Raw genomic sequence first — 13,296 nt, 5'->3', positions numbered from 1 at the left:
ACTCCAGTAGTTTTTTCCCCAGAACCGCTAGACTTTGGAATTCCCTTCCGGGTCCTGCTTACCCAACTGTACTGACATGCAGAAGTTCAAGTGTAACATGAACTGACATCTTGCCGCCCAACTCCTCACATAGTACCCCTGTAGCTTATGTCCCTGATAGTACCCCCCCCCCCACATCAAAGTGGCAATGTGCCTTGTTTGGGTTGAAAATGGAATACAAAAAAAAAAAAATAATAATAATTCTATAAACATCATTGTCATAGATTCTCATCTTTAGTTGACAGAAAAGATACTAGCCAAACCCACGTGATTTTTGGAATATGACATCTTCGTTCTGTGACGAGTACATACGCCATGAAGATTAAACATCTACGGAGAATGCAATTTTCCCCAATTGTCCGTAAAAATTACTTTTAACTATAAATAACGTTTTACTCGATGAACTTCCGTAACTTTTGGATAGGCACTGCCAAAATGAAAGGAGAGAGTAAGTATTTGTTGACGGAGTCTCTTTGTAAAAATCTACCCGAAATCAAGTAATTATACAAATCAATACGAAATTTTCGCTGATTATTAAGTGAAGAACGAACTTTATAGTGGTGTATTTTTTTCATAATCGATATATATATATATATATATATATATATATATATACGAGCAAACAGTTAATAAAACATGTTAAAAAACACTTTGAAATGAGTTAAAAACATATTTAATCTGAAAAGGAAACACTAGATAAGTGGATAGTCGTTAATCTGCGGAGTTTCGAAGAAATACTTTCCATCAGAGGGTAGGAATTAGCAAAATGCGGGATCGGATTTTGCATGCAAAAGTATTTGATGAAACAACAAGTAAGTCAAAGATCTTACTTGAAAACGAACAAAAAAGTTAATTACCTTTTTCTTCAACATATTCCCTCTGCTTCACTTTTTTTTGTTTTCAAGTAAGATCTTTGACTTACTTGTTGTTTCATCAAATACTTTTGCATGCAAAATCCGATCCCGCATTTTGCTAATTCTTACCCTCTGATGAGAAGGAAAGTATTTCTTCGAAACTCCGCGGATTAAGGTCTATCCACTTATCTAGTGTTCCCTTTTCAGATTAAATATGTTTTTAACTCATTTCAAAGTGTTTTTTTAACATGTTTTATTAACTGTTTGCTCGTATTATAAGCTCTATCTCCCATTTGGTTTTATCGAGCTTTTACATCTGGCTGAGATAACATTATAAATATTAATTCTTTAATATTTATAATATACTTTAATTTTACCATCTTGGATCATTTTGGTAAATTTAATTGTAATTTTTATTTTATATATATATATATATATATATATATTTGTCTATAAGCCCTCCATCTTTATTTGTGGGTACAAATATGCTTAAAATAATCAACCGAAACTGAGCAAAATATATTGGATTGTTGGGAGGGCGAGCGAGGATTGTAAATAATAATAATAATAATAATAATAATAATAATAATAATAATAATAATAATAATAACTGCGCACGTATCAGATTTTAAGGTTGAAAATCCGACTTTCGAATGTGTTTTATTTGTCATCTTTCATGTTTGAAGTGTGAAATTCGTTGAATAATTATTATCTTCCAGATTAGCAAAAAAAAATATTATTTATTTTCATTATTTTTACGAAAAACATTACTTTTAAATCTTTGAAAAATAAATTGACAATTTTCTTTTAGCGAGCCCAATATTGCTAATATGCCAGTAAATAGGAAATGCTTCGAAAAATCGATACCAAAAAAGAACAAATCAATAAATAAGTGCGCATTTTTCTAAAAATACGATAATTTCTTTCAGCAATTTCTTGTTACTTGATATCAATTTACCTACGGTCGACTATACGCGCTAAAATAATTGTTCTGCATTTACAAAAAGTTGTTACCTCCCTCTTTTCCAAAATTACGAATTATGAATTTATTTTGTCTTGTAAAGTCTTCCGTAGTTTCTTAAAAAAGGAACGTTAAATATTAGATTTTTGAATTTCGACACGGGATTTCTACATATAAAAGATGAAATTATTTGAAATTCAGGTACTTATATTGTTGCGTATTCTTTTAACAAATCATCCTAGATCTTATTTAGACAAAATAATGATTCCAAAAGCTTTTAAAAAATATTTAATTGTTTATAGATAAAAAAATCGTGGTGAATGGTCATTATTTTCTTTTTAATTTAAAGTTTAAAATTCTATTAAAAATTGTAGAAAAAGTTTTATATTATTCTGATTTTCATATGATAAAATTCAGGCTTTTATCTTTCTGGGGGAAAAAATTGCTAAAGAATAATGGATTTTAATTCGTTTTTAATTCGTTTAAAAAACAAACAACTTGATTTCTCTTTCACTTTTTAGCCCCGCCTAGTTTTGTATATATTACTCTTTTCAACATGACAATTCAGTAAGTACTGTTTTTGCTTAAAATGACACTTTTTTTTTCGTTTGAAAAAATTGATTAGTCAACTCTATCTAAGCAAGCACTAAATATTTTATAACATTATTTTGTTTTTTTAATATTCAATATTTATTAATTTAACGTCCATGTATATGTCTATTCTGGAGAGAGAACTTGAATGCCTACTAGACACTATCCTCGAGGGTCTAAGGTCTCTCTGTACAGGGGTTTGTCAGAACAATCTGGCATGAGGATACTTTTTCCATAGAAGTAAACCCTGACCAAATATTCAAAATCACATAGTATTCGCAGCCCAAATAAGATCTCCTCACTATGGCTACTCAACAGCTTTTCCGAGAAACGGTGCACCTTCTCCAAGTGATATTACCTCAAGTAATAGAACGAAGCTGGATAATCCACCAGACTAGATAAATTCTTTTCCTGGAATCCAGTAAAACCATAAGACCAACATGAAAGATATACTACAACATATAAAAATGGTTAATTGGGGAGAGGAAAATTATGTTCGCAATTTCTTTACTAACTCAGTGCTTGAGAGATAAAGAACTTTAATGGAACATTCGAATATCTATGTATCTCATATAGAGTTCAAGTGTTAGCCGCAGGTTGTGGGCCCCTTGGTTTCTGAGAACTTTGACTGAAGTAAAATAAAACAAAAAAAGGGAAAGTACAGGTGGAACGATAAATTTGTCGTCCTAAAGAAAACAACACTACAGCGTTAGTTTAAAACTTATTGAAAAAAAAAATCAATTCAGGTAACCTGATTATGTAGTAGAGCTGAAATCTATTTAATGTAGCCGCCTTCAGCCTCAATCACCACCTCGATACTACTCTGGAACTGGAACATGACTTTTCCACAAGCGCCGGCGGGAGCGTGGTGAATACTCGTCGGATGGTGACGTTCAGGCTGGTTTTCGTGTTGTGGGAGGTCATGTTGGTGATGTTCTCGACGTATGACCAACCGAAGTAGTCCAGCGGGTTCAGGTCGAGGGAAGGAGGGGGCTGTGAGAGAAGGATACAAACTCGTAGCACTCCTTCTGAAGCCAAGCCTGGGTTTCTTTGGACTTGTGGGCCGACGCAGTCCTGCTGCCACACCCAAGATCTGCCAGCGGCCACTTGATTGCACGAGGGAATCACCACACTCTTCAGCACATCCAGGTATATTTTGGCATTGACTTTCAAGCCGACTTCGAAGATATGAGGTAACATAATGTGGCTTTCAATTGAAACCATACCGAAGACCATAAACATGGCCAGAAATTTTTGGTAATCCAGCCATGCATTTTGAGGGTGCTGGCAATGGTCCTGTTGTCATTACTTGGATTGGTAGAGAGCATGAGTTGTACAGCGGCGTATCGCCGATTTCGCCCGTTGAACATTATGTCAATTTCAGACATGGTAGAAGGCTATCGCTCTTGAGTTTTGTACACAACCGGTCAACTAGTAGAAGCTGCAGCAAAAAAAAAAGAAAACCGGTTTTCATCAAACGGAAATGGAATTATGTCGTCTTTCTAGGGCGACAATTTTATCGTTTCACCTTATATTCAAGTTTGTTTAGTCAGTAAAGTAAACAGATATGACTACTTTGCTCATAGTCAGTATAAACACAAAATATAAAGACGCATAACTTCTATTGAATATTATAGTGTAGTATCTGTTCTTCAGATGCTGCACTTCAATTTCTTGTTCTCTGTCAGTGGAGGAGAAATCCTTCACGACTGAGACAAATTTTATTTTTGTTCCTTTTCTCCACGTTAAAAAACGACCGTGGTGTCTAACTCTGTCGCGTGGGGAGGCATTGTAAATAGGAACTTCTATTGAATATTATTTTTTTAAACATCTCTCGATACAAATAGATCACAAATGAGGAATTGTGTACTTAAGCCAAGAAACGACTAAGGACAAAAAAAAAAAAAAAAAAAAAAAGAAAAGTCAAATGGTAATTTTTTACTTGGTTTCCACCTTAATATTTTCTTTTAACGAAGCCTGATAGTTTTCTTCATAGACAGACTGCTAAAAGTTTACAAGGAAATTATATGGTTCATTTGTCCTCGACGTAAATATCCCCGACAAATACGACGAATTTTTGAATAATAATAATAACAAAATGAATACAAATGTAACATATTAATATACGAATACTATGCCTGAAGAATACTATATATCGATGCCTCCAATCAGTCTCGAAAGACAAAGGATACCCCCTGTAGTGGCAGCTGCTTGTATAATTGTGCAGCAAGGGTTGCGCAATCCCAACCACACCTCTCCTGAATCGGCACTGAGTCCAGTGGCAAGGAGAAATCCAGGACGACTGGAAACAATGCCGAGATAAGCGGAGAGAGCACATACAGCACCTGGAAGTCCCAAATGGTCACCCATCTGGTACTGGCCAGGCTCATTGTTGCTTAACTTCGGTGATCTGACGGAAACTTGTGTGTCAAACGTGATATTGCCGTATATAACATGATCCATACTTGCCAACACTGCTATAATAACAATAACAATACAACAAGTGGGAAACAAGATAATTAACAAACTAAACACGTGGTCCCCTGTGAGTGCATAGTGAACGAGGCATAAAAAAATGATTAAGTTCAGTATTTGCCCCCTCTAAATTTAGCCCCAAAAGTCCCCAGGGGACGTCAAATCCTGGTGAAAATGAACAAACTGTGCAGTTTTAAGCCTTAAAATATGTAAATTTGAGTTCTGCACCATGCAAAAAAAAAAAAAAAAAAAAAAATGACTAAGTTCAGTATTTGCCCCACCCCATTTAGCTCCAAAAGTCCCCAAGGCCTTAACATATTTAAATTTGAGTTCAGCACCATGTAAAACTGCTAAATAGCCATTCACGGAAAATTTTGGACAAAAATGGTAAAGTAGTACCAAAAAATGGAATGTTTTTATTATATAGAAATTAATCAGTTACAAACAAAATTATATAGAAATTAATCAGTTACAAACAAAATTATATAGAAATTAATTAGTTACAAACAAAATTATATAGAAATTAATTAGTTACAAACAAAATTATATAGAAATTAATTAGTTACATTTTTTCAGAAAGTTTTATAAAAATCCAAGGCATCAATTTTTTTTTAAATAAGCACATAAGTGTCAATTTTCGTCATTTTAACCCGCAGGGACAACGGGAGTTTTCCCGGAAAATCCCTTATTTTACTGTTTTACTCATATCATGTTTAATGTTTGTGTAAAATTTCCAAAAAAAATTCAAGGCGTAGTTATTGAGAAAAGGGCGGACAGACGAACGGACAAGGGTGGATTTACAGGTTTCACCCTCCTTTTGTCGGGGGACCAAATATGAAACAACGTTTAGTAATAAAATAATTAAACGTTTTTAATTAAATGTTAACCAAAAAAGTGCTAATGCACTCACTGATCCGCGCTAATTTTAAATCGTATTTCTAAGTTTAATTAAAGTTTTATGATATGTTTTTTTTTTATCAATTGTAAGGTTACAGTACAGAATAGGTACAAAACACCCTCCCCTCCCCATGTTAAGAATGGCTATAATTATTTTATTGGGGTACTCATATACTTATTGATCCGTGTTGAAATAATAACGTTATTATTTAAAAATAATAACGTTATTATTTCAACACGGATCAATAAGTGCATACCCCAATAAAGTAATTAAACTTGTTAATTAACTCACACAAAATCAAAAATAAACTACAAAAAATAAATAAGCTTGTGTTGTTAAAAAAAAATGTATATATCACATATTGATCCCTTATCAAAAGTATTATTCGAGGAAATATTTCTCCTTTCTCCCTTTTCCGCCAGAGGAACTCCATGAGATGAAGGTGGGACGTCTCAGTCTTAGTCCTCAACAATTTCCAGATATGTTTCTTGGCATGAAACCAAATAACAAAAAGGGATGAATATGTGATATCATTTTGTTTTTTTATTTATTTTCGTAAACTGTTTCGACAGTGCTTCTTTTTTTTTTTTTTTTTTTAATTTTTTAATTTTTTAATTAAATTTCTTTTTTAGTAAATGGAAGTTATCTCCCTTAGATAAACCTCCTCTAAAACAGAAGCGCCCCAAATCCCACCCCATCACTGCCGAGGTCCTTAGATGCCAGAAAGTCTTCTACTCTAATAATTTTTCCTACGACTGCTAGACTTTGAAATTCCCTCCCTGTTTCCTGCTTCTCTGACTGCACTAACATGCAGAAGTTTAAATGTAATGTGAACAAACATCTCGCCCATTTTCTCACACAGTCACCTGTAGCCATGATCCCAAATAGTAACCCCCCTTATGTCTAAGTGACAATATACCTTGTTTGAGGTAAATAAGAGAAAAATAATAATAAAAGGTAATTGTCTAGAATTTAATCTATTAAAAAAAAATACAGAAAAATCTTTATCTTCACGGAACGAACACATCATATTCCAAAAATTACGTAAATTGATCAAGTAGTTTTTTTTTATATACATAGAAAATCATTTAATTTTTTAGATGAAGATTGATAATTTGTACCATTTAGATTTATCGGATAACTATTCTCATCTTGAGTGTTTACAAATTTTCGGTCGATGTAACCTCCGACCTTCTTCAGGTGTATCTTGTCGAACTCGGGAATGTTTCTGTCGAACTCGGAAATTTGGACCGGGGGGTAGCATGCAGGAGGGGCGGGGGATAGGGGTGTCCAAGCACTTGCCCCTTTTACTTCTGTTTTAAAAGTGCCCTTTTCAGAGGAACGTATTTAAGGTCTGTATCCCACCGACACGTTCATTACTATATTTTTGCCGTTCTTTTTTTTTTTTTTTTTTTTTTTTGACTTGAGCATCTGTCCCAATTAAGTTCTCTAAGTAATTCGCAATTGTATTTTTCGGTCGCCCACACTGAGAATTGAACCTTCAACCTTCAGGAGAATATCACTTTTACAATAATTTTTTTTTTTCAAGTACTCTAAACCACTGCACTGCGCCACGGGTCTTTGCGGACAGAAGTAAATGAAGAGTTTCGTTTGAAATTTTGTCCAAATTCCCGGGTTCGACAGAAACATTCCCGAATTCAACAAGGTACATCTGAAGAAGGTCGCAGGTTACATTGACCGAAACATTGTGAAAATGAAATTCAAGATGAAAACATTAGTCCGATGAATCCAAATAATAAAGAAAACCATTTGTTTAGGATTTATAGCGATTTTAATAGTAAATAATACACATTATAAGGTTGATTGAGATCTCGGTAGTTCGAATTGAGTTGTCTCCTTTTATTTAAAACAGCATAGCTGATCAAGACATTAAATTTGATTTTTTGAGTTAAAAAAAATACTTGATCAATTTACATTATTTTTGAAATATAACATTTTCGTTCGATGATGGGTACGTTTTATTTATTTATTTGTCATTATTTTTTATTTTTTTATTTATTTATTTTGTAATTAGGTTAGTGGACAATCACCTAAAAATGAAAATAAAAATAAACCAAAAGGAACGTTCTTTTCGCACGCGTCTCTGTCAGTCATATCAAAGAACAAAGAAATAAGTTTTAAAAAGTAAAAAAAAAAAAAGTGACGTGTTTTGTTTATCGTACCTGTATTTTTGCATAACTCCATGACGAAGTTAGTTGCAATGAAGAAGAGTTCAATTTTTTTTTTATGTTAATTCCTCTTTGTTTTGTTTTGTTTTGTTGTTGTTGTTGTTGTTGTTTTTTCTTTGTTGCTTTTCTTTTTTTTTTTTTTTCTCCGATAATCTTTATTATCCGGGGTGTGTCCAAGATTGGAGGCAATTAATTAAGCCGTGGTTGTAAACAAACACTTCGAAGGGTTTTTGGATCTCTTGGGAAGAACACAAAAAAGGAACTGGCTTCAAAGATATACGGATTCCTCCTAACCTTGAAGAAATCGCGGAGAGAGAGAGAGAGAGAGAGAGAGAGAGAGAGAGAGAGAGAGAGAGAGAGAGAGAGTTTCCCACGTAATTGAAGCGATATAGAGAGAAGAATTACAGAGCGAGCACCGACCGAGCACTTGCATTACGGCCCAAAGAAAGAAAGAAAGAAAGAACAATATCATTCGCTGTACAAAAAATAAACAAAAAAAGCAAAACACCCCACCCCCCGCACTTCCTCCTAACAGTCCTATTTTTATCTCCGGTTGTACACCAAACACCATAACACGAGTTGTGAAAGCCTTTCATTCATCCTCTGCGGCGTTTCTTTCGTCTGTCATTATTTTACGTCGTTTGTATTTCCCTCCGCCATCACCCGGTTCTTTCATACGACAGAGGCACGCGTAAAAAAATAAAAAACCCTAATCCTTTCCTTTTTTTTTTATTGTCAGTTTTAGAAGCACAAATATCTGGTCTTCTGACAAAAGTAGGGTCAATGTATGCAAAATTGGATGCGCATGCGGGGGAACACCATGGCCGCCAGTGAAAACAATAGAGGAGAAGTATTTAGTTTGCTCCAACTGCAAGAACTGTGACAGAAGGGTTGTAAAGTGAGATTGAGACGTCAGCACCCTTGAAGATCTGCAAAAAGTGCCTGGGCAGTCACGTCGACATTCCGCGGTAAGGGCGTCTCAGGCGATTAGCAACAAACTAACCTCCTCAAATGGAGATGGCAAGGCATGGAAAGGTGGACCTTCTACAACTGCACATGACCAGCATTGTACCGTAATCAACAGGGATGAGGTCATTACAGGAATGGTTTACTTTCTGTTGATTTTAGAGTCCGGGGATAAAAATCCCTAAGGGTATCATTTAAAAATCCTTGTCAGCAATAATTTAAAATGTGATATTCGTTCAAAACCTGCATAAATACTTCTAAAAGTTATCATTTTAAAGGTAAATCTTTAGCAGGCATGTTAGCGCATATTGACCTAATGTGATATCTGTTTGTTCTGTTTCAAGAGGTGATACTCCCAGGCATTATCCTAAAGGCTCGCAGAGGATGTGTGAGGCTGTATGCTACGGAGCGGTAGCCGCAAGAATCAAAATTAAAGAGAGGGCATCGAATCGCATTCAAACTATCTCCTTTTCTTATATTTTCAGTACTAGAACTTATACTTGAGTCTTTGAGATGCACAATGAAGGAATTGGCCCCGGGCACCACTTCATTATCATCTTCTTATGATAGCAAGATCTGTAATACATGTTGCATGAGGTAGTCTCTCTCTACTGCCACCCAGAGAGTCCGTTTTCCGGGATGGAGGGTGCATTTTCTTCACATTAAAAACTAACTTTTCCCGGTGGGAATACATGGTACTTGGTGCAGCATTTATTCTGGGCGGGTTCAGTCGGCTTCCTTCGAAGAAGAAAGTTTATAGGGAATATTAAATCCACGATAAACCCGTCTTGCAGCAAAATCACACCCCTACAGTGTTAAGGTCTCTAAATACCGGAAAACCTTCTACTCTAATGGCTTCTTCCCTCGGACTGCTATATTTGGAAATTCCCTTCCCGCTTCCTGCTTCCTTGACTGTACTAACATGCTGAAGTTTAAATGTAATCTGGTTGGTTGGTTGTTTTTGTTTTACGGCATATCAACCCTTTTCAGGTTATTTAATGCCAAATCCCAAGATTTTGAAGAATTTTTTTTTTAATAGAATATATTTGTTGTTTTCAAGTCGGTTTCTATTTAACCCATAGTTAGCACCCTAACAGGTACTACCACTCCAGGTCAGAGTGGACCTGGGAGCAATGGCAATTCAAGGGTGCCCCCCCCCCCCAAAAAAAAGCCCGCAAGCTAGGGCCTCACCACTGGATATTGTGGGAACATGATGAGAATTGTCAGCTAACCGGATGTTAACGCATCCACCATGAGAGACAAAATAAAAAATCGTCGTTTGCACATGCATCGCTTCCGCTCGGAAAAAAAATAAGATAACCAAAAATAATTATCAACCAATGGCAGAGCTCCGCGCCTAAAATAAACACCTCAAATATCACAGTCGCTGGGAGCCAGTTTGCCACTATAAAAACGAGGGATTTGAGGGAACCGAGGAGGAAATGGAAATAGAGATTCGCCCCGCTGCATCAGTGAACGCACGGACGGACTCTCCCATCCGACCTAAAGAGATGAAGAAGAAAAAGAAATAAGGCACCAGTAAACTGAAGCCGACTACGCTCTCATGTTATGGGCCAAACGCCTTCAATTCTAAACAATGCCTAATTCACACAAACCATGGGTGAGGAGGAGAAAGAAGACGAAGACGCCGGGCTGCTAGCGCTGATGAAAGAAGTCGCTCGCTTTCCAGTTACAAGCCAGGACACGCATCACCGACAGCAGGATGACCGGCCTACCCTAACCCTCTCCATCGTCCAAAAGATAAGTTACATTTTACGAACATTCATTCTTTGTCAATTCATACATACCTACAAGCAGTTTACGAACATACCTACAAACATTGTACGAACATTCATCTCCTTTGTTAAATCCCTTTTTTATAAATATCGAGGCCATAATATAGTTTAAGGTCATATCCAGGACCTAAATGTACTGTGGATACTAACACGTAGCCCTCGTGGTCCCAAATAGTAGCTCCTATGCAAATGCTGAGCCGTGTTCGAAGTGACGCCACGGAAGGGAAAAGGGAAAAAGATTATATAAAGAACGTGTGTACAGACAACGGTGACATTCGAGGGGACAGAGGTCAGAGAGAAGGAGCACGATCACGTTTTATTAGGGAAAGTACATGGAAATAAATGTCGTTGTTTCAAAAACAAAACAAAAAAGAGTCAAGTTATTACTTGTCCTATATTCCTTGCGTCGCAGACTGCATACAACGTGTTGGGTTCACGTGTGTAACGTTACAGAGTGAAAAGAAGTTTTAAAAAAAGCGATCCTAAATCGCCTGTATATATATATATATACCAGTTAGAGGAGACGATTATGTTAGGGTTTTGTAATTATTGCATGGAGGAATCGACGTACTCCTACATGCAGTGCCTGGTATTCTCGAATAGTTACCCACTTGATATCAACCTTGCTTAAATTCGGTGGATCTAACGAGAAAGGGTGTGTTAAATACAGAAAATGGCTTGCTTTCTTACTCGGAGAAATGTCGATGATTGTTAAGATAGAGGGTAAAAATTGTGGAGAACGCTCTGTTTTACGGTTGTTTTAAAAATGGAACGGAAATTTAAATTTCGTTCCGTTTTTTTTTTTGTTTTTTGTTTTTTTTGTTATTTTAAATTGGTTTTCGAAATAGACACCCCAATCTCGCCGTGTTAAAAACGACTTTCGGAATAAACACCCCCGCATCGCCCCTTGTTAAGAACGGCTTTCGGATTAGACACCTCCGAACTTGTCAACATACCCGAAAACCTGTAAAAGTTGACATGTCGAACGTGAACGATGAGTTGGACGTTAGACGCATACACAATTAAAAAAAAAAAAAAAAAAGATTACAACGGAACGAAATTTAAATTTCCGTTCCATTTTTAAGACAACCGTAAAACAGAGCGTTCTCCGCGAGTTTTACAAGACGGAGTCAGCAGATCGATTTTTTAAATGTATTGTTTTAAGCAAAATATATATTATGTACTTAATTGTCATGTTGAAAATAGTAACATATCCCAAAATTACGAAAATTCATCGAGTAAAATTGCTATTATATTTTTAGTTAAAGAAAAGTATAATGCTATAAAGATAAAATGTTGATCGTAATTAACAAGTAATCTAAAATAGTCGTCCAAGTTATGTCCCCTATGTATGAACTCTTCATCGTCTACTTTAAAATATCTAAGAAAAATACGATTTTACCCAATTTTCCGTAAAAATTACTTTTGACTAGAAATAACTTTCACTTCGATGAATTTTCGTAAATTTTAGATATATTACTATTTTCGACATGACAATTAAGTGTGTAATATTGTTTTTTTGCTTAAAACAACATATTTAAAAAAAAAAAAATCGATCTGTCCACTATATCTTTACAAGCACCGAAATGTCTTTGTTAGGCGAGTTGGTTAAACACTGATGATTCGCAGCCAATATGAGTTGGAACAAATGTAACGAGGGCATTGCCAAGGCTGCTGCAAAAAAGTGGTCTGTTTTCCCCCCCCACCCTCTCTCTCTCTCTATCGTGTTAGAAAATTACTTACAACAGAGTATGTAGCAGTTACAAAGAACTACTTTCTCTAAGGAATCAATGCGCCTACCCCCTTTTATGAATTCTTCGGTCTATCAGCTAATAGGGCGCGTTGATTTATTTGCTCCATAAAGTCGGTCAGGACCGGACCTTCAGCCTAGCAACACCTCTCCTTTCTCGTCCCCTGTCCACCGGACATTTCAACCTAGCATCGACGGGGTAGAGGACTAGGATATATAAATCCTAATTCCGTTACAAAAGATAATAATGAAACGGATGGAAAGAAGGAAATAAAAACTCAATTGATGGATAAGATAAACGTGTCGTTTATTTACTGTTGAAAGAATGAATGTTTTAGATATAACACGTGTTCATGCCCGCGCGGGTGTAACCATCGTTTGTTGCGGGACTGGTGGTGTAGAAAGAAAAAGGAAATGTGTGTTCATCTCACTATCGTTTGTTCGCGCGTGGGAAGAGAAGTAATGCAGTAGAAATAAGAATGATAGTCCAGCGTGTAGACAAAGACAAAGGATAGAGGGTTGACATCAGTTAGCAGTCAGCTACGCGAAGGTATTCTCAGGGACAAGTTGTATATATAGAGAGAGAAAGGGTGAGAATGTCAATCCAGGTTATGGAGATAGAAGCGTATAAAGTGTACGTACTGTTTGTAAGCTTTTTGTCCCACATAGTAGCAAGTGGCGTGAGGAACGCGCGTGCGCGCGCATGCCGAAAAGGCATGCTGTCGGCCCGTAGACCGCACAGCTCGAAAGCTGGTCCGAAAAGGGCTGGAAACAGCT

The 13,296-nt window shown here is 36.1% G+C and overlaps 2 protein-coding genes and 1 pseudogene across 3 annotated transcripts in view; 1 reads left to right on the top strand and 2 right to left on the bottom strand.

The window, feature by feature from the left end:
• Positions 1-13,296, top strand: part of LOC145265575 (THUMP domain-containing protein 1-like) — a 164,945-nt gene that overhangs the window by 28,871 nt on the left and 122,778 nt on the right. The gene's annotated exons all lie outside the window — the stretch shown is intronic.
• The window catches only part of LOC145265576 (uncharacterized), a 93,418-nt gene that overhangs the window by 69,056 nt on the left and 11,066 nt on the right, over positions 1-13,296 (bottom strand). The window contains exon 1 of one of the 2 annotated variants that reach the window (XM_080121550.1): positions 8,002-8,501. The exons of the other annotated variant lie outside the window; for it this stretch is intronic. The gene's annotated coding sequence lies outside the window, so the exon portion shown is untranslated. Of the gene's footprint in view, positions 1-8,001; positions 8,502-13,296 lie in introns of those variants that run through there. 2 annotated transcript variants of the gene reach the window in all.
• Positions 4,779-4,896, bottom strand: LOC145265894 (5S ribosomal RNA; annotated as a pseudogene).

This window comes from Euprymna scolopes, chromosome 40, assembly GCF_053919585.1.
Source record: "Euprymna scolopes isolate OS-2025 chromosome 40, ASM5391958v1, whole genome shotgun sequence".
Lineage (NCBI taxonomy): Eukaryota > Metazoa > Mollusca > Cephalopoda > Sepiida > Sepiolidae > Euprymna > Euprymna scolopes.
This window is presented reverse-complemented; position numbering and strand designations above follow the sequence as displayed.